Raw genomic sequence first — 22,987 nt, forward strand, 5'->3', positions numbered from 1 at the left:
AAGACCTTCTGGCTAATAGTAACTTTGCAACTGACACCAGCCATTCTTCAGAGCTACACAAATATTTCTGAAACATCTGTTTCTTTCTGCCACTTTTCCATTTCATCTGTCATTATGGTCTAACGATTTTATTATAAATATGAGCTTCTCTATATAGGTTAAATGAATCCAATTTATATGTAATGATATCATGAGAGAAGGTAGTGGTGGAGGGAAGTGGTTGGAAATAAATGGCTACCACCAGTAATCGACTTACTAAAACTCCATCCAAAGTCCTGGAAAAACAAAGCAAAACAAACAAACATAAAACAAAACAAAAAAAACCCTATTCTGCTAAAGTTATTACTGGCGAAAAAAATCTTATTTACTGATTGATATATAAGTAAGTGTAAGTATTATCCAACTTGGATAATAGTTTTCCATTATAATACATTATAAAAAGTCAGTTTTATTTTGGGTTCCAAGCACAGAATTTTTGGGCGAAGATAGACTCAAAGTAGATCAGATATCAAAGTCACCAGTTGTCACATACAGCTAGCTATGGCAAAGCTAGGTTTTGGGGAGTGGGAGGGTAGGAAAGAACAGACCTAAGCTCCACAGCTTTTTCTAAAAATCTGACACACCTCAGCATTTCTAGGTTTTGTTTTGTGATTGCAATTACCCAAGAAGGAGAAAGGTCAGTGTATCTTCTAGGCACAGGAGGAATGGGTTGTTTATTCCAAGGTTTTAATGTTCAATTAAAAAAGCATGCATTAATATAAGTAAATAAAATCGCAAGAGAAGGCTACATAACTTTCATTATTATCATTGTCCTTATTTTATCAAAGGAGTGTCCTCAATGAGGATCTTGTGTAGTAGTGAGTGCTCTGTGTTTTCAGGGAGTAAGATATTAGTCTGTTTTCACACTGCTGAGAAAGACATGCCTGAGACTGGGAAGAAAAAGAGGTTTCATTGGACTTACAGTTCCACATGACTGGGAAGGCCTCAGAATCATGGCAGGAGGCAAAAGGTGCTTCTTACAGGGCAGCGGCAAGAGAATAAAGAGGAAAAAGCAAAGCAGAAATCCCTGATAAACCCATCAGATCTCATGAGATTTATTCTCACGGGAATAGCATGGGAAAGACTGGCACCCATGATTCAATTACCTCCCTCTTGGTACCTCCCATATGTGGGAATTCTGGGAGACACAATTCAAGTTGAGATTTGAATAGGGACACAGCCCAACTATATTAGCCCCTAACTTGTAAAAAGAAGATATGCTTTCCTTTCTCATTCGGGATTTTGAAGCTAGGTGAAGTTTGATGGAGAGATGGGCTGCTGGTAATCTGACCAATGTCTGTTTCAGAAATTAGCTAGCAGTCAGACATATCTACTTCCCCACTTCTTTGCCACTCCCATCCCACCCCATGCAGAGATTTTCTGTACTGAAAGCATCCTCTTGGCAGAAAAAATTATATATCTTATTTTAGATTAATATTTCCAAGAAGGGAATTATAATGACTTCTAGTATCGATAAGATTTAGGAGACACCTTAGGCCTAGCAGCAAAACTCTTACAAATCATTCCCAGGAGCTTCAGGTACTTCTCTGTAGGGCTCATCTTTGCCCTTGTGTTTTGATGGTCATTGGCTTCAATTCAGAGATGTTTTAAAATCTTGTTCCCAATTCCAGGGGCACTCACTATTTTGTCTTATATTTTTCCAATGTATAGACATACATGAAACTGTTAGAGTAAGTGAAATAATCAATGGAGAACTTTGTGAAGCTTGGAGGCAGAAAGAATAACATCAAAAAGCATTGTTGGTACTATTTGTGGATCAGGATGCAGCGCAATGTTGTTAACTTCCACATGGCTTCTCCAGTTGAGATAACTGCAGCTTCCCACTGCTCTCTTCTGCATACCCAATGTTGCTGTTAATGGTCTCCAGCTGTAGTTGGCTTATTTTAACAGTTTAGTTTTGTGCTGTCATCTCTCATCTCTGAAGTAATTGCAAAGACAACAGAACTTGAAACATTGCTTGAGTGAGTAATAATAATGTTAGTCCCTTGGCTAAGTAGCAAGCCACCCTACAACTTCACCTGTTTTTATAAATTGTACAAAAAAAGCAGAAAAATTCAAGCAACTTCATCCTTACTTCACAACATGCATATTAGTGTATCAGTAGTACTTAGATCAGACTTGACTAAGTGAGTTCCTTTGACAGTCATAAATTGAATCTATTCAATAAGTGAGTGTGGATGCTGACCCCCATTGATACACAGATGATCTCAGATATTTATTTCCATAGTTTAAGACTGCATCCCTGGAAATCAAGTTTATCAAACTCCCTTTTCTCTCCCAACTCCTGAAAAGTCAATGAGTCTATTAGTTTCTATTGTTTTATTTGACAACCATTTACCAATCTACTATGGATTATGGGCTATTCTCAATATGGGTGATACAGAGGTGAATAAGTGGCCCTGCAACCCTCCTCCAAGGTGACTATGGACTAGGAAGTCATATAGTGAACTATTAATAAGGTGATAAATACACACAGTGATTTCTGATAGTTTAAGTGTTAAGGAGAAAATGAAATAAGTTGATGTCAGACAAAGTGACTTCAGGGGATGAGAAGGAAGGCTGCTTTAAACTGGATGGCAGTAGAAGGTCCTGCAGAAGAAGTGATACCTCTCTGAAAAAAATGACACCTGGATGACCAGAAGGAGGAAAACAAGTGAAGATCAGAAGAAAGAATTGTTGTGTGGGAAACAGCTATGTGCAAACAGTTTAAAGCAAGAAGAATCAGTTAAAAATAAGGAATATGGCATTTGAGGCAGGTTTGCAAGGGGAGAGTGATAAAAAATGAGGTAGAAGAAGAATCAGATCAGAAACCAGATCGCGTAGATCCTTGGAGTCTTGTTAGGGAGTCTGTGTTCTACTTTATGAGAGTTAGAAGCCATTGGAATGTTTTAAATGGAGATGTGCTACCATTTGAGTTAAGCTGGCAAATGTAATGCTGACCTCTGTGAGACTGCAGACGGGTGATACACTGTGGAAGTAATCTGGTAGGGGATGATAGTGGCTTGGACAACAGCTAGTGGTGATAAAGCAAGAGAAAGTGAATGGATCTGGACATGTTTTGGAGTCAGATTCCAGAGGACTTATAATTGGGTGGATGGATGAGCGTGCTGTTTATTGAGATGGAGAACACTAGGGAAGTAACATATTGGGGAATGGGAAGAGGGTGGAAGCAAAAATTTTATCTTGAACATACGTATCTGAAAGTACTCTTAGATATCTAAGTGGAGATGACAAGCAAGCATGTATGGAAATCTGGAGTTTGGGAACCAGGTCAGGGTAGAGGTATATATATGAGTCATCGGCATAAATCTGGACTAAATGAGATCCTTTTAAAGTTTTCGTTTATTAATTCTTTACCTTCTTTGCTTTTTACTCTATGCTGATCTTCCTGCATTTGTACTCAGGATCCTCTTGAAAACTCATTTCTGGACTAAATGAGATCCTTTTAAAGTTTTCCTTTATTAATTCTTTACCTTCTTTGTTTTTTACTTTATGCTGATCTTCCTGCATTTGTACTCAGGACCCTCTTGAAAACTCATTTTACCTATAAAGCTTTTCCTAGTTAAATGGGAAGAAAGTGCAGGTGACAACTGCAATTAAAAGTCTTGATGATGAGGGCTGGGTGTGGTGGCCCATGCCTGTAATCCTAGTACTTTGGGAGGCTGAGGCAGGAGTATTGCTGAGGTCAAGAATTCAAGACCAACCTGGCAAACATAGTAAGAACCCATTTAAAAAAAAAAAAAAAGAAAGTCTTGATGACAATATGATAATACAGTCACTAGTCATCTCTAAAATACCAAGACAGTGAAATCCAGATACATGATAATCAATAATTACTCACATAATCATGTATTTAGATGTTTCAATTGGATATTTAGCTATATCCCATTCTGGGTATGTTTTCAATGGTGTCTGTTGCAGTACATGTGCTCCTAGTAGATAGAAATCTATTTAGTTTGCTTTGTGAAGGCCTATACAGTCTTACATGTATGATGAATTGTATTAAACGTTACTGAATACAGAAAATAATAAATGAATCTTAAATAACTCACATTTTCCAAAGGATATTCGAAATATTTTCTTTATCTAATGTAAAATCCAATTTGTTTTCAATTTTTTTTTTACTATTAGTTGTTGACAATTTCTATTAAAATTTTGTAAAAGAAAAAGTCTTTTTCATTCTCACATTCAGAGGAGCAGAATTGTTCTTAGGTTATTTACTGAAATAGTCACTTAACTACCTACTTTATCAAATAATGACTTATACCAAACCAGAAAGAAAGAAAATAATACTGTAACACCTGTACATTTTATGCAGTTGAGTAAACTGATAGATTTTTTTTCACATCTTAAATTAAACATCACTCAATTCTTCTTGTCTTACTGCTTTTGTCCCATCTTTGTTGCAAATTTCTAGTGAATATCATATGGATTATAATTTTCTAATTAAAAAATTAGCAAACAACATTTTGATATAGTGAAAAGCAAACAATTTTTTAAGCTGTCTTCCTGTCTATCTATTTATTTATGGGGTCAATCTGATTATGGAATCCATGAAGAATGTTAAATCAATAATGAATTTAACATCAATTTCTGCTGAGGTTGTTGATGTAATAAGAATTATCCAAAACATATAGAAATAAAAAAACTTCATTTGCAGGAGTGTTTATCTCAACTACGGCATATGATAATATCACACAAGAGATAGTGCTAGTGAAGCCTAAACACTCAGTGAAAGAAATCATCTGACTTTAATATAAAGAATCTGGTCTGGAGACTTCTGAAGAGTTCTCAAATCTTAGGAACTGTATGGAACATACATTATGTAAACCCATCATATTTATTACATTTAACTTGCAGATATCCTAAGAACACTGGAAATGTTCCAACCGAGCATGGAAGGAACTGAATTTCAGGGTAGGTATTCTGAAAAGAGAATTGGAGATATGCAGCCTGAAGACAGCAGAGCATCTGGGTAAAGATCCTGTAGTTACAAATCTACTAAACCTTGTCATTTTCACTTCATTGGAAAGAGTCACCCTGCACCCTTCAGAACCTCACTAACTTGCTCATGTGCAAGATGAATGAAATACTAGTAATGGAATATTTCACAGGGCTATGAAATGGCTAAATTAGATACTGCAATACATTGCTTATCACAGTTCCAAATAGTAAACACTCATAAATGTTATTTAGTATTATCCTTGTTAATTATTTTGACTGGTCAACATAAGGGGCATGACTTCGAAAATGACCTTAAGTTGAAGAACTGTGAAAAAAAAGTAAAAACTCTAGACAAGAAGTATTTCTTCTATATATTGTATAAATATTTTTGTTTGATTATTTGTTGCAGACTGCTCACTAAAAGGTTTCCTTCACTGCCACCAAAGTTATACATTGTTCAATTAATATTTGTGCATCCACTCTGTTTGTTAAGGAAGATCAGGCAGTTGCTTCATGCCTACTATATGATAGACAGTGATAATTCAAGAAAATTTAAAAAGCACAGTTTCTATCATTTAGGAGCACAGAGACATGGCAAGACATTGTTTGAGTAGTATGATAATTGCCCCAATTTGACACAAACAGGTGTTAAACACAGGAAGACAAGTGCTTAATTCTGCAAAGGGAAGTAAAGAAAACCTTCTAAGGGAAGTGATATTTAAACTGAATATTGAGGTTTGATAAGTAGACAAGAAGAAAGGGCCATCTCTGGTAGATAAAATACCACAAAAGTGAAAATAAAAGAAAGAAGGTGCATTCAAAAGCTGCAGTCAATTTGACATAGCTAGAGAGGCAGGTGGGAAATGAGGAAGGCAAACCAGGAAGGTGAGTAAGGACAGTCTGTGTGATGCTCAGAGCTTTCAATTCTGTCTTGCAGGCAATGAAAAGCCAATGAAGGACTTGGGCAGAGCAGAGACACAATGAGTACTGAATTTTGGAGAGAACATCCAGGCCACTGGATAAAGTGTGCATGGGGAAAAAGAGCTAAAGGAAGCAAGGAGACTAGCAAGAGAGTTCACGTAAGAGTTGTTGAAGAGATTCTACTTGAAAGCCACAGTGGCGGGAAAAGAAAAGAAGTGGTAATTTGAGATAAATGCAGAGATAAAACTAACAGGACTTAGTCGTTCTTAAGATATGATATTGCAGGAAAATAGCCAAATATACTTGCCTCTATTATGGGGTACATGTGCAGCAGATTTGCTTGAATAATCTATTAAAGTGTGGGTAAAATATTATAATTTTATTCAAAAATTATTTTTATCTTATTCATCTTTAATTTTTATGCTTTACAATGTATAAAGTAAAATAAATATATGTGAATAATCCATATAGATATGTCTGTATTGGGCTGTACAGTCCAATTTTTACTAATAAAGATGCAAAATTAAAGAGACTTGGAGATCACTGCCTTATGAAAACCTCTGTGTTTGGACAAGGTAAAATATGGTGATATTAAAGGAAACATTTTTCCAAGTAGCATCCTAAAAGATAAGCAATGTATTTTAAAAGTGTTACTCTGTACTCCCCCAAAAGCTTACAGTCTAAAATAGAGCTCTCTAATTTCTCACTGCCTTACTCGTCTTACTGACTAATATAAACAGTAAGAAGGGCAGACAGACTCCCTTCTACTTTGTCCACAGCCTGGCTCAACTCTTTATTTTCATAAATGTCAACTTAAACTAAATCAAACTTGATTTCTGATTGCTTTTTTCCCCTTGCTCAACATTTCTGATAGACAAATGTGCTATACATTTGGACACAAGCACAAAGAACTAAACCAAAGTACACACTGAATGTATAAACTATCAATTTATATACACATTAGTTAGTGGAGTGGGAAAGAGAAACAAACGTTGACAATGTCCACAGAATGACTCAGGAAGGTAGGGTAAATACCACCGCCAGGATTAAAGTTGGTAAGTTCAAAAGGCAAGGAGGATATTACTGAGGAAGGCTCAGAGGGAGATGGGTCTTTGATAGTCTGCTCAATGGGATTCTGAAGAAAGAAGGGATTGGCTGAGGTTTCCAGAAGATGAACTGTGTAATTTAGGTCTGTTATCTCCACCCCTCACCTCCATATTCTTTGCTTTATCCCTTCAAGTACCAGCGAAGTCTTTTGACTTTTTGCTTTGAAACAATAATCTGAACTTTTGCCATATCCCATTTTTAAAAGAGATGTACAATAGACTGTTTATCCCCTGGGAATTTCTGGGCTCTGCTTGCTCATGAAAGTAATAATAAAATATAGAAACACATACAGCAAAGAAAAGCTCTAAATAGAACAAAAAAGTGTGTGGCACTGCCAGAAAATAAATAAAGAAGCACTTTCAATTAGATATTAAGGAAAAGGAAAGTGTTGGGAAAACCATATTATTCAAAAAACGTATGGTCCTACTTTAGGACCATAAGGAGAGGGTTAATGAAATAGTCAACAGTTCACTGAATATAGCAGTGCAAAGAAAAGGAACTTTGTCTAATTGACTACACATATGAAAATCTAGATAATGAGGAAAATGCATCAAGACAAAAGACCAGAAATACACATTGTGTATACCCACTCTTGAAACTTTTTCAAGAAGTATGTGTCAGAGTGAAAGGATCCAGTTCCATCAACCTTCTCTCCGCCCTGGATGAAATTGTCTGAGCTACTATGAAAAGGCGTAAGAGTTGCTGAATGGATTCAGTATAAGGACAGTTCAAGCAGCCCTTTACCAAATCAACCAATATGAGGATGTCAGAAGTAGATGACCCCATTTATATATAAGTAGACACTACATTTATGTTCTTAATACTCAGAGAAATGAGATTATCAGAGAGTTAAAAGAGAAGAAATGCTAAAAGAGTAAGATCTTTTTACTTTTCAGAGTGATGCATAGCTTTTGAGGACTCAGCAATAGACACTCGACACACTACTTGGTAAATTTTATCCTTCACTTGTATCTGCATCTGGGAAAACAAAAAAGAAGAAAAAAAATCTTGTTTTAAAAATGTCATTAACTATACACAGTATTGAGAAAGAAGCATGCAATGTAGCTCTTTATCTTTTGGAAAAGGAAGTAACAGAGGGTAATTTGAGAATTTGGAAATTACATCCCATGGGAGACAACCAAAATGTTTTCAAAACTTCAGCAAGGGAAACATAAATCCCTAAAAAGTGCTTTGCTTTTTTTATATAGTCTAATATAAGTGCTGAAGCTGTTAATACTGCCAAGATCTGAGGAGCTACAAAAACATGACCTTAAAGTGGATGGGACTAAATCTTTTTTCAATCATTAATGCTGAGCTATTTTTATCTAAAGATATAAACAAATAAACAATCCTAGCATCTCTCTGATGCCTCTAAGGAAAGGCTTCAAGATACTATGTCTTGGAGTGACATCAGCAAGATGACTGACTAGAGATAGCTGGCATTGTAGCTGACTAGAGATAGCTGGTCTGCAAGCAAGAACTAAGGGAACAAATAAACAGCTAAGATTTGACAGGATAATCAATGGGAGAGTACTGAAGTGGAGAGGCACCTGAGGTGATTGGAAGTCCAGGAGGGCAGCATGGAGGCACCTGGTGTCTGCAGCCCCATCAACCCCATCCAAATATCATCAGCCTAGAGTTAGGAAGGACTCCCCATTGCAAGGAAAAGATAAGCAGAAAATTTTCACCAACCCCCATTGCCACTTCAAACACCCACAATTTTTACAACAGGAGAATCCCACAGTCCTCAAAATCCCTGAGTTGAGTTTGGAGAGCTGTCAGGACTTCATGCTATTGCCTCGTTCCAAATTAGGAGCACATGGTGTGTACTCCCTACCCCACCCCCCACACCCTGTGAGCCAAGCAGCTGCAACCTGGTTCCATCTTGAGACCACAGCCACCTCTGGAGTGTGTCCTACCCTGGAGCCAGTAGCCACGGCACCTCTCCAGCATTGGGGTACCATCTTTATCATGCCAAACCCAGAAGGGTACCTGAATGCCATAACCCTAGATTTGTGGAACTTGGGCCAAGGATCAGCTATGACTCTGGTCCTGCAAAGCAGAGAAAACAATTCTCACCACTGCACTTCTGGCTGGAGGAACGGTCTGCTTTACCACCCAGGGTGAACCGGCCCTTAAGCTGGTCAACTTACCTTACGTTACCTAGAAAGACACTTGAACTGAAAGTAAAGGGATGAAAAAAGATATTCAGTGTAAATAGAAACCATAAGCAAACAGGAATAACTATATTTATATCAGACAAAACAGACTTCAAGTTAAAAGCTGTGAAAAGAGACAAAGAAAAACATTATATAATAATAAAAGGATCACTTCAACAAGAAAATATAATAACTGTAAATTCAGATGCACCCAATACCAGAGTATCCAAATATATAAAGCAAACATCAAATCCAAAGGGAAAAATAGATCCCAATATAATAATAGCTGGGGACTTAAATTCCCCACTCTCAGCACTAGACAGATCATCTATATGGATAATCAACAAAGAAACCTGAATTTAAACTGCACCATAGGGAAAATGGACACTTATAAAACATTTCAACCAACAGTTGCAGAATACACATTCTTGTTACTAGGACATGGAATATTCTCCAGGACTGACCATAAGTTAGAATACAAAACAAGTCTTAAAACGTTTTTAAAATCAAAATCATATCAAGCATATTATCCAACTACAGTGGAATAAAACTATATATCAATAACAAGAAGACCATTTGAAACTATACAAATACATGGAAATGAAACAACATGCTCCTGAACAACCAAAAGATGAAGGAAGACATTATGGATGAAATTGAAATATTTCTTGAAACAAATGCAAATAGAAACACAACATACCAAACACTATGGAACAGTGGAAAATCAGTTTTAAGAGGCATATTTATAGTAATAAATGCTTACATCAAAAGGCTAGAAAGATGTCAAATAAATAAGCTAACAATGCATCTCAGAGAACTAAAAAAATCAAGAAGAAAGCAAACCCAAAATTAGTAGAAGGAAAGAAATAATAAAAATCAAAGCAGAAATAAAATTGAGACAAAAAATACAAAAGATCAAGGAAACAATAGGTTAGTTTATAAAAAAAGATAAAGGGAAATAACAAACCATTATCTGGAGTAACTAAGAAAAAAGGAGAGAAGATCCAAAGAGGTAAAATCAGAAATAAGAAAGGAGATGTCACAACAGACACCACAGAAACACAAAGGATCATTGGAGACTACTGGGAACAATTATATGTCAATAAATTTGAAATGGATAAATTCTTGGACACAACCTACTAAGATTGAATCAAGGAGAAAAAACAGAATACTAGAATATACCAATCAGTAATAATAAGTCTTCCAACCGAGAAAAGTCTGTAAATAAATGGCGTCACCACTGAATTCTATCAAAACCTTACAGAGTAATTAATATCAATTCTTCTCAAGCTATTCTAAAAAATTGAAGGAGAGGGCACTCTTTGCAACTCATTTTATGAGGCCAGTATAAACCCTGATATCAAAATCAGACAACTGCACAACAAAAATAGAAAACTATAGGAAAAATCCCTGATTAGCATAGATGAAAAATAATCAACAAAAGACTAGCAAGCTGAATCCAACAAAGAGATAATATAACATGATCAAGTGAGATTTATCCCAGGAATGCAAGGATAGTTCTATACATACAAATCAACAAACGTTATATACACATTAATAAAATAAAGGAAAAAAATATGTTCCTCTCAATAGATAAAGAAAAAGCTTTTGATATAATTTAACATCTCTTCATGATAAAAATTTAAAAATTAGGTATAAAAGTGAAGTGCGTCAACATAATTAAGGCTATATATGACAAACACATAGCTATCATCAAAAGTCTAAAAGCTGTTTCTCTAAGAACTGGAACAACACAAAGATGCTCACTCTCACCTCTGTGATTCAATATAGTTCTGGAAGTTCCAGCCAGAACATTTAGGCAAAAGAAGGAAATAAAGGGCATCCAAATAAGAAAGAAGAAAGTCAAATTTTGCAGACAACAATATCTTATATACAGGTTTTATATATAGAAAACCCCAAAGACTCTACCAAAAAACTCTGAGAATTGATGAATAATTCAGTAAAGTTGCAGGACACAAAATTAATATGAAAACTTAGTAGCATTTTTATACACAAACAATGAACTAGTTGAAAAAGAAATTGGCCAGGCGTGGTGGCTCAAGCCTATAATCCCAGCACTTTGGGAGGCCGAGACAGGCAGTTCACGAGGTCAGGAGATCGAGACCATGCTGGCTAACATGGTGAAACCCCGTCTCTACTAAAAAACACACACACAAAAAATACTAGCCGGGCGAGGTGGTGGGTGCCTGTAGTCCCAGCTACCCGGGAGGCTGAGGCAGGAGAATGGCATAAACCCGAGAGGCGGAGCTTGCAGTGAGCCGGGATCCAGCCACTGCACTCCAGCCGGGGCGACAGAGCCAGACTCCGTCTCAAAAAAAAAAAAAAAGAAAAAGAAAAAGAAATCAAGAAGGCAATCTCATTTACAATAGCTACCCTGAAAATAATAATTAGAAATAAATTCAACCAAGGCAGTGAAAGACCTTTATAAGGCAAACTATAAAACATTGATGTTTTGTTTAGAACTACAAGCAACTAAAGAGGATACAAACAAATGCAAAGACATCTCATACTAATGAATTGGAAGAATTAATATCATCAAAATGACCATCCCACCCAAAGCAATCTACAGATTCAATGCAATTGTTATCAAAATATCAATGACATTCTTCACAAAAGTAGAAAAAAAAAAATCTTAAAATTTGTTTGGAACAACAAAAGACCCCAAATAGCCAAAGCAATCTTGAACAAAAAGAAGAAAGCCAGAGGTATCATATTGGTAGACCTCAAAATATACTAGAAAGCTGAGGCTTTGAGAATGATATCGGCATAAAAAATAGACACATTGACCAATGGAACAGAATTGAGAACCCAGAAATAAATCCACGTGTTCCTAGCTAACTGATTATTGACAAAAATGTCAAGAACACTCACTGGGGAAAGGACAATCTCTTGAATAAGTGATGCTCAGAAAATTGGATATCCATATGCTGAAGAATGAAACTAGACCTCAACCTTTCACAAATACAAAAAAATTTTAATTTTAATTTAAGACTTACAAGTGTAAAACTACTAGAAGGAAACATAGGAGAAACACTTCAGAACATTGGATTGGAAAAAGGTTATGTAAATAAGACCTCGAAAGCACAACAACAAAGCAAAATAGACAAAAGGGATTATATCAAACTAAAAATCTTCTGCACAGGAAAGGAAACAATTAACAGGATGAAAAGACAGCTTATAGAATAAGAAAAAATATTTGCAAACTACTTATTTGACATGAGACTAATTTCTAGAATATACAAGGAATTAAGCATGTCAATGGCAAAAACTAACCAAACAAACAAAAAACCTAAACACTGTAATTGAAAACAGGGCAAGTAATCTGAACAAACATTCTTCAAAGAAGGTATACAAATGGCCAAAAAATATATGAAAAAATACTCAAGATCACTAATCATTGGGGAAATGCAAATCAAAACCACAATGAGGTATCATCACATCCCAGTGAGGACAGCTATTACCTAAAACACAAAAAATAACAAATGCTGACAAGGATGCAGAGAAAAGAGAACTCATACACTGTGGTGGGAATACAGACTAGTACAGCCACTCTGCAGAACAATATGGAGGTCCCTCAGAAAGCTACAAATAGAACTACCATATGATCCAGCAGTCCCACTACTGTGAATTTATCCAAAGGGAAGGAAATGTTAATATCAAAGAGACATCTGCACCCCCATGTTTATTGCAGCACTATTCACAATAGACAAGATGTGGATTCAACCTAGGCATCCAACAACCGATAAATGAATAAATAAACTGTCGTATATGTACACAATAGAATACTATTCAGCTATGAAAAGGATGAAATCCTGTCATTTGCAGCAACATGAATGGAATTGGAGGACATTATGTTAAGTGAAATAAGCCAGGAATAGAAAGCTAAACATTGCATATTCTCACTTATATGTGGAAACTAAAATAAGTTGATCTCATAGAAGTATAAAGTAGAACAGAAGATACTGGAGGATGGGAAGGGTAGAGGGAAGGTAGGGTTAAGGAGAGATTTGTTAAAGGATATAAAATTACAATTAGGTAGGAGGAATAAGTATTAGTGCTCTAAACCACTGTAAAATGACTATAGTTAGAAAATATTCCCAACACAAAGAAATTGTAAATGTTTGAGATGATTGATATGCTAATTAACTTGACCTGATCACTTCACATTATACATATGAAAACATCACTATATGCCCAGTGAATATGTACAATTATTGTCAATTAAATGCTTTTTAAAAGTATCATGTTTTAAAGCAAAGAGGTAGGTGCCTGCCCATGTCAAAGGCTGCAGAAAGAACTATAATGAACACAAAAGGATGCATCTACAAAGGGAGGAGAGGTATTTTGTGACAGTGAGATATTTTGCAATTAAATGCATAAATGACCTGAGTTTTGAATAGAAGTTGATCTTATCCCTCCCATAATAGTGACATCAGCCAAGAATTAAGTCATATTTTCATGAACACAGAGATTGATTTTTAAATTGCTATCTGTATGAGATATGATTAGCATTTCTATGTTGCTGAGAGGCACAAACTCAGGTGCAAATTCAAGTGGTAAATCCTGTGCCATTATGGTAAGTGTTAATTCATGTCAGATTAGTGATTACAGTGCCACCCATCCCACCTAATACTGTAGACTATAAATGTGGGCTGGGCAAATTGTCACTGGTTCCTGGGCAAGACTTTCATCTAAAACACACAGGTGCTGCCTGGCATCCATTTCAACATGAGCAGAAAATGCTACGAGTACTAGATATCAGACCCATAATTAGGCAAATACTCTCAGGGAGTCAACGACTCCCTTACTGCAAGTAGGTAATACAGGAAATAACGCTTAGTCCTCCACTTTACCATACTAGCATTTAACAAGCTTTTTGTTTGAGTAAATGGTCTTTTCAGTGCACAAAATTGTATTGGGAGATTAGAAATAGAGAATACAGCTTCCCCAAAGTTTCTAGTTGATTATCAGGTAGTAACTGAGGAATTAAAAGAATATGACTCTATTGAAGAGCAACAGAACTGAGTTATTACAAAGACACCATCCAATTGCCAGGTTTCTTCCAGCATTAGGAAGAAGAAGGGATGATCTATTTGTTTATTCATTTATTCACTTACTCCAAGTACAGTGCTTAAACATGTGGTTGTACAGCTGAACTATCCAGTTTCGCATTCTGGCATCATTAAAAGTTAGGGCAAGGTATTTATCCTATCTGTGCTCAGCTTCCTGAATTGTAAACTAAAATTAAAAAGTATATTCCTGAAAGAGCTTTAATTAGGATTAAGCTGGTTAATATATATAAGAATCTCAGAGCATAATGTTTGGTGTTAGCTGCTATTTCTCAACAAAGATTTATTCTGCATCAATTACATACATTCCCTGACAAATAAAATTGTGCTTTATGAGTCACAGTGAATCTACTCTGTCATAATAGCCTTATCTTCTTTCACTTAAGCTTCCTAATATTTTAAGTATTTTTTAAAACGTGCATAAATAAGTGAGCTAGCCTATTCTTGTGTGTTACATCTGATCATAATTTGGAAGAGGGAGACAAAGACAGAACTTTCTAATCAAATGAAAACTTATCCTAATGTTTAATGTTCTTAAACAGTTGTGAAGGTTCCAGGTGAGACCCATAAGAGGAAAACAACAGTCCCCCTTTGTTGATGAAAAACAGTGCTAACCCTGTTGGATAGGGTAGGTAGACAATAAGGGGAACCATACAAATTATCCTCTCTTAAGATCCCTTTCCCCATATATCAGATTTTCCTCTTGCCCCTTTGGTATCTGTATTCTTACATCATTAGCCTTTACATATCTCTGTCACTGGAGTTTCAGTCAGGATTCTTTCTGCTGCAAAAGGCAGAAAATCTAACTAAAGGAAAGAAAATTTAGTGACTTAGGTAACATGTAAAGCTCAAGGGTTGGGTATTTTGAGGGCAGCTCAGATAACATGACCAGGACCCAGGCTCTATTTTCTTCCACATGGGCCTCATTTCCAGGCTCCACATGATTGCATAAATACCTGCCTCCAACCTATAACCTCCTGGATTTGGGTCTCACAAAAAAGACAGTGTGCCCCACAATAGCGTCAACAAAAGTCCCATTGCCTTTTATTGGCTTTTCAGAGCACTCATCCATTCAGAACCAATTTTAGTGATCAGGGAAAACAAGTTTGGGGGTGCCAAGTCTAAGTCACAGAGTTACCCATGGATCTAGGAGTAAAATGAATTCCACCCAAAGCACACAGCTTAGGAGAAGGGCAAGGAAAAATTACATATCGGATAATTAACGTGTTATTATCAGCAGATAGATGAATGGACAACAAAAACTGGTTTACTATATCTGCCGTATAGTTCTAATCCTGCCAAAGTCATTTTCAAAGACTCCAAATGACCCTTTTTGTCTCTTGCATAAAGTCCAAAATCCTTATGTGGCATTCAAGATTTTCAACAGTCAGAATTTATGCTTCCTTCTGCATTCTAGCTCCAGTTTGTTACCAAAATGTCTTTGTTCCCTTTTGACTTTTGAACTCCTTGTCTGCCTCCCCTCTCCATCTTGTTGACATCTTTTATATTATTGAAAATCCAGCTCAAATGCTACATGTCTCACTCCCAGGAAAGGGCTAGGCTGGAAAGGTAGAGGTGGAAATGACGAGAAGTGGATCCATTTGAGAACTATTTGAGAGGTGGTCTCAAGAATGATATCCAGGTTTATATTTTCAATTACCAGTACATTTGAGATGCCATTTACTAAATATCATTATTTAAAATAGTCCTATATCTAAGGAGAAGGGCAGGTAGCCTGGGCCAAGCTAAAGAAATTTCAGAACAAATGTACTCTACTGGATTCCTCTTCTAGTTTTGAGTAAAGATCACATGCAAGAACTTCCTGTTGATTCTATGGCTCTGGAAATGGAATCTAATCTTTCCCAAACTGATCCTTTCCTGCCACCACATTGTTTTCTTTATAATTTCAGGCTGAGGACCAGCTGGGGAAACAGATGCTATCGGTACTAAGATGTTTCTGTTGGAGTCTTGACATTTACTGACAGTTCACGTATTAGAACGGTCTGTGATGCTCCCACCTTCATGTTTCCTCCCTGCTCCATAAAAGCTGTGCCCAAGTTTTCCAGCACTCTGTCCTTTATCTCCTGACTAGTCTCTCTGCCTAGCAGAAATAGATATGTAAAACTGACATTTCAGCACCCTTCCGAATTTGTAACCAGACATTCTTTGCACAAAGGACTGATAATCTTTTCCCATTTCAGTGGTTCTACAGATAAACACTTGTGGATTTATGTTGCTATGTCTGTGAAATTTTGATTTCATTTTAAGAAGATAGTATTGTGATTCTGTTCTCTCAAATAGCATCTGCTTCTTTTGAAAATTATTCTGAATTTATAAGAGCATATGATTGTCAGAGAACTATTAATATTGCCAGTGTTGTGAAATTTACAAAACTCTCTCGTATACATCATTATAAGATTATCTCAAAAATACTGAGAGGTAGACATTTTTATATCATTGTTGTAAGAGACAATTGAGACTCAGAGGAACCAAGTGAACTCTGATGTTATACCGCTGGAAAATAGTGCCACAGGTCTCAAATTCATGGTCAAATCTCATGCTTTTATTTTTGTTTTGGTACAGCAACTTATTTGATGTTATGGGTGAAGAGGTTATATTTCAAAATATTCCACTACATTCTATTTGAATATAAAGTTATTTTCTCTCAAGGCCTCCAGAAATATTTATAGAAAGTACTCTAATTGTTCCAGAGCAGGTTACCAGAGTATTATGACAAAAACTTAATGACTAGAAGGGTTAGTTTTCCTTCAAGAAAACCTCTACCTTACAATAGCAGTCTTGACTCTTTAGGCAACTTATAAACTTGTTTCTTAAGTTACTACAAGAAAACAGAAAAAGAGTATAGGCTATGTACTCCTGGGAACACAATTCAGAATATAAACTGTGCAGCCAATAGGTCAATTTCATTTTCATTTGGCAAAGGCAACAATTTCTGTACCAAATGTCATGGACTCCCACCTTACCTCAAGGGCACAAAGGACCTGTTAGGATGCCTCAGATTTAGAATGCAGAGCATCACTCCCGGGAAATCTCATCGACCCTCCTCCAATGAGAGTATATTTATATTTGCTATTTTGTTTTTAAAAGAGTGTTGGATGAAAACATGTAAATTCTTCAAGTCCTTTGGAAATAAAGCAAATTTTGCACCAGATCTATACATATATGTTATTATTTTGATATTTGTTTTAAAATTGTTAAAACATTATGAATTTGAGAGATAGAAATGCATAGATTAAAGTCTAACCCTGAGATGTTTCCAACAAGGTTTATAGAGATGAAGTAATCTGCCTAAATAAGGTGGCTGAGCTAGAAGTTGAATCCAGGCACTCTGAACTCTGGTTTAATGGCTAAGAAGGGTTAGAATACAGCCATAATGGGTATATATTAATGGATTAAAAAATGTTTCAGCTCCTCAACTACCAAATAAATTGGCCAACCTCATTGACCTCTTAACTCTTTTTTTTTTTATTTCTTACTTTAAAAGATTTTAGGTATAATCAAGTTGCCTTTCCACTCCCATCCTCAAAATGTCCAAGTTAGACTGAGACAAGATGTTTTTAGATCAGTCTAGATCATTTCAGGAACGTTCACCCTAGGTGTAAGTCAAGCATAATACTCTAATGAGAGCTACTGGTAATCACCTTTGTGATAGTTAGTTTTATATACCAACATAGCCAGGCTGTAATACCCAATAATCTAATTGAATGCTCATCTAGCTGTTGCAATGAATGTATACTGTAGAAGTGGTTAACATATATATATATATATATATATATATATATATGTTGATCTTAATCTATTGGTTCTATTTTTCTGGAGACCTTGACTGATACAGATTTCAGTACTAAGAGTGGTGATAGAGGAACAAGATCTTAAGGATGAATTTTTTGAAATGTTTTGGAGTTCCTGTAATTAATTCTCTAATCCGACTATATTGAAAGACACTAATGATTATATCCAGTAGCAAAGATGGCACTGATAGTCCATAGTGTGATATAGCAATAGAGATAGGCAAAATATCACCATTGGATACTCCGAATGAAAAACCAATAAGAAGCAAGGTTCTGGCTTTCTGTTGATTCTCCTCAGGAACCATCCACACCACTCCTTTTTGCTTTTAGACCTATAACTTGACTCAAGTTCCAGCAGGCCTGAAAGGGTGAGGTACAACGTGTGGCCCATAAGGACATGCACTACCCTCGAAAAGAGCTTCATGATTTTCTATTTATACAGACAGGAATCTGGGGAATACATGTGGGAATGGATATTAAGGGTATGGAATAATGCTAGAAGAAGCATAAAGTTGGATCAGGCCAAATATTTTGATATGCTCTCACTGAGCAGATATTCTGAGTTTAATGTTGCAGCTTGGAGGATTAGAAAGGGTTTTAGCTATTTGTTGGGTTGGCTGAAACATAGACCAAAAGGTGCCCCACTCTAAGTGCAGTTGACATGACAGAACAGCCATGGTATATTTAGAGGAAAGAATCCAAAGTCTTCAGGATTTGGGGTATTTTAGGGTAGATTTATCATTTAAGACCTGCTCACCCACCCAAGAATGGTCCACAGGATGTATCTTTCACCATGACTGTGAATAATAAATTTGTGAAGGGAGTCCCAATATCCTCGAAGAGCTTTGTGATTGCTTTTTTCTGTAGGTTAGAAATTATAGTGGGAACTGCTACTACTGAATTAAGAAGCCCAAATACAATGGGAATAATTGGATCCCTGGGGTTGCAGGGGTAAAGTGGTGACATTCAATCTCAAAAGGCAAGTTGGGCATGGATATCATAATGGACAGCAGTGTCAGAGCGGCAGTCGCAATAATCTGACTCACAGAGACCTGTGACATTAGTTAGTTGATCATAGTGTTTTTAGAAGTGAAATAGGTAGGAAGCCTACTAAATTCTTACTTGATCTGTAAAAGTTGAGAGTTTTAGCTCAAGTAAACAAAACTCTAACTTGAGTAGTAAAAACAGAGTCATGACCCCTCTATCAATCCCCAGACTTGAGCAAGTTTGCAGAACAGAACCCCTTGAATGAAGAGGAGGCTGAGGATCCTTGAGGAAGGATCCCACTACACTGCCAAAAACTTATACTATTAATCTTTCTTCCAGCCTTTCCCAAAGAGACCTATAGCTGTTTACCAGAGTGACTGTTCACTGGGAAAAAGGAAGTAATCAGATATTTCAGGTATTACTGGAAGCTGGCTATAAACTGGCATTAACTATAGGAGACCCAAAATGTTACTGTGGTCTGCCAGTTCAAGTAAGGAAATATGGAGATCAGTGTTCAATGAGGAGGTTTTAGCTCAGATCCATCTCACAATGGGTCCAGTGGATCCCTGAACTCATTATGTGGTTATTTCCTCAGCTCTGGAATATATAATTTGAACATATCTGATAACTGGTTGAATCTCCACGTTAGCTCCCTGACCTGTGGGTTTAGGGCTATTATGCAAAAAATGCCAAGTGGAATCCATGAGAACTGCCTCTACCTAGGAAATAGTAAACCAAAAGCAATACTGCATTCCTGAAAGGACTGCAGAGATTAGTGACACCATCAAGGACTTGAGTGATGAAGGGGTAGTGATTGCCACCACATCCCCATCAAATTTGCTTATTTGGGATGTACCAAAGACAAATTTTGGAGAATGACAGTGACTTAACCAGATGGTGACTCTGATTGCAGCTGCTCTGGTAGATGAATTTCATTGCTAGAACAAAGTAATTTATGCACTGGTATCTGGTATGCAGCTATTGATTTGACAAATGTCTTTTCTTATTTGTTAGTAAAGTATATCAGAAGCAGTTTGCTTTCAGCTAACAAAACCAGCAACCCATCTTCACTGTCCTACCTCAGGGGCATATCAGCTTTCTAGCCCTTTGTTATAATTTATTGTGCAGAGATCTTGATTGCCTTTCCCTTCACAAGATATCACACTAATCTACTACATTGAGGGCATTATGCTGATTAGATCTAGTGAACAAGAAGCCAAACTATTCTAGATTTATTGGTAGGTAAGACATTTGCAAGTCAGAGGGTGAAAAATAAGTTTCAAAAAATCTAGGGGCCTTCTACCACAAGGAAATTTCTAGCAGTGCAGTGCTGTGGAGCAGGTCAAGATATCCCTTCTAAGATGAGGAAGAAGTTGTTGTAGCTGACTCCTCTTACAACCCCAAAAGTGGCACATTGTTTAGTGGGCCTTTTTGGATTTTAGAGGCGACATATTCCTCACCTGAGTGTATTACACTAGCCCATTTACTGACTGACCCAAAAAGCTGCTAGTTTTGAGTAGGTCACTGAATAAAAGAAAGCTCTGCAACAGGCACATTCTGTTGCACAAGCTGCTTTACCATTTGGGCCATAAGACCCAGCAGATCCAATGATGCTTGAAGTGTTAGTCACAGATAGAGACCTGTTTGGAGTCTTTGGCAGACCCCAATAGGTAAATCAGCACTGGCCTTTAGGATTTGGGAGCAAAGCCCTGCTATCCTCTGCAGATAAATACTCTCCTTTTGAGAAGCAGCTTTTGCCCGCTACTAGGCCTTAATAGAGACAAAATGCTTGACCATGGGCCACCAAGTTAACGTGCCATCTGAATTGCCCATCATGAACTAAGTGTTATCTGACTCACCAAGCCATAAGTTTCATGAAGAAATGGCCCAAATGCCCATGGTCTCCACACCTGCTACAATATATTCTTTCTCAATCCATATCTATGGTCTTAGGGGATTTTCCCTAAAATCAATGACTGTAGAGGCAAAACACTCAAGTCTGGATTGCAGATGGTCCTGTACAATATGTAGGCATCACCCCAACATAGACATCTACAGCACTATAGTCCTTTATAGGACATTCCTAAAGGACAACGGTGAAGGGAAATCTCCACAGTGGACAGAACTTCAATAAATGCACTTGGTTGTTCATTTACTTGGAAGGAGAAATGGCAGAAGTACAAGCATATATCAATTCATGACTTGTGGCTAATGTTTTAGCTGCATGGTCAGGAACTTGGAAGAAACATGATTCAAAAATTGGTGACAAGGAGACTTGGAGAGGAGGCATATGCACCCACACACATCCTATTGGTTCTGCTTTTTTGGAGAACCTCTCTGAATGAGCAAAAATGTGAAGATATTTGTGTGCTATGTGAATGCTCACCAAGGAGTAAATTCAGCAAAGGAGTATTTTAATAATCAAGTGTATAGGACAATTCTTTCTGTGGATAATAGCCTCTGTTTCCAGCCACTTCTGCCATTGCCTAGTGGGCTCATGAACAAAGTGACCATGATGGTAAGGATGGACTCAGCAACATGGACTTCTATTCACCAAAGCTGACGTGACAACAGCCATCATCGAGTGATCAGTCTGCCGGCAGCCGAGACCAACACTGAGTTCCAATACGGCACCATTCTCTGGGGTGACTAGCTAACCATCTAGTGGAAGGTTGATTATATTGGAGTGCTTCCATCATGGAAGGGGAAGTGGTTTGAATAGACACTCTAGATACAGAATTCCCTTCCTTGCATGCACTGATTCTGCCAAAACTACCATCTGTGGACTTACAGGATGACTTATAAACCATCATGGCATTTCTCAGCATGGCTTCTGATCCAGTAACCCACCCACTTCACAGAAAGTAAAGTGTAGCAACAGGCACATGCTTATGGAATTCACTGGTCTTACTGTGTTTTCTACCATCCTGAAGCAGCTAGCTTGAAAAAACGGTAGGATAGTCTTTTGAAGACTCAATTATAATCCCAGTTGGGTGACAATACCTTGCAGAACTTGGCCAATGTATTTCAGGAGGCTGTATATGCTCTAAATCAGCATCCAAGATCTAGTGCTGTTTCTCCCGTAGCCAGGATTCATGAGTACAGAAATCAAGGAAATGAGTGGAAATGTGAGTGGCACCACTGGTCATTACCCGTGGTGACACACTAGCAACATTTTATTTCCTGTCTCCAAGACCTCATACTCTGCTGGCCTTAGAGGTCTTAGTTCCAAAGGGAGAAATGTGTCCACCAGGAGACAAAACAATGATTCTATTGAACTGGATGTTAAGACAGCCACTGGTCACTTTGGGTCCTCATGCTTCTGAATCAACAGGCAAAAAGTTTACCTGTTTGTATACTGACTGATGTGATTGATCCTGATTACCAAGGGAAAATTGGCCTGCTACTACGTAATGGAGAGAAAGAAGAGTATGTCTAAAATACAGGCGATCCCTTAGGGCATCTCTTAGTATTATCGTGCCTTGTGATTAATGTTAATGTAAATCTGCAACATCACAATTCAGGCAGCACTATTAATGACCTAGATCCTTTAGGAATAGAAGTTTGTGTCACTCCACCAGGTAAAGGGCATAGTGGAGGAAGGTAGTTTAAATACCAGCTAAAACCATGTGACCATTTTCTTAAATAAAAATTGAAATTGTTACAGGCCTTTCACCTTATTTTCTTATTTTTGTAGGGTTTTTTTTGTTTTGTTTTGAGACAGAGTCTCAATCGTTCACCCAGGCTAGAGTGCAGTGCTGTGATCTTGGCTCACTGAAACCTGTGCCTCCTGGGTTCAAGAAATTCTCATGCCTCAGCCTCCTGAGTAGCCAGAATTGCAGAGTGTCACCACACCCAGCTAATTTTTGTACTTTAGTAGAGAAGGGATTTTGCCATGTTGACCAGG

At 37.1% G+C, this 22,987-nt stretch overlaps 1 long non-coding RNA gene across 1 annotated transcript in view; it reads left to right on the forward strand.

Annotated features, from left to right (window-relative positions):
- The first annotated feature begins 4,918 nt into the window (after positions 1-4,918).
- Positions 4,919-22,987, forward strand: part of LOC117065951 — a 43,383-nt gene continuing 25,314 nt past the window's right edge. Inside the window, exons 1-2 of the long non-coding RNA XR_004430111.1 lie at positions 4,919-4,977; positions 5,942-6,083. This is a non-coding gene — a long non-coding RNA (uncharacterized LOC117065951). The remainder of the gene's footprint in view (positions 4,978-5,941; positions 6,084-22,987) is intronic.

This window comes from Trachypithecus francoisi, unplaced genomic scaffold (genome assembly GCF_009764315.1).
Source record: "Trachypithecus francoisi isolate TF-2019V2 unplaced genomic scaffold, Tfra_2.0 Lachesis_group2, whole genome shotgun sequence".
NCBI classification, from domain to species: domain Eukaryota; kingdom Metazoa; phylum Chordata; class Mammalia; order Primates; family Cercopithecidae; genus Trachypithecus; species Trachypithecus francoisi.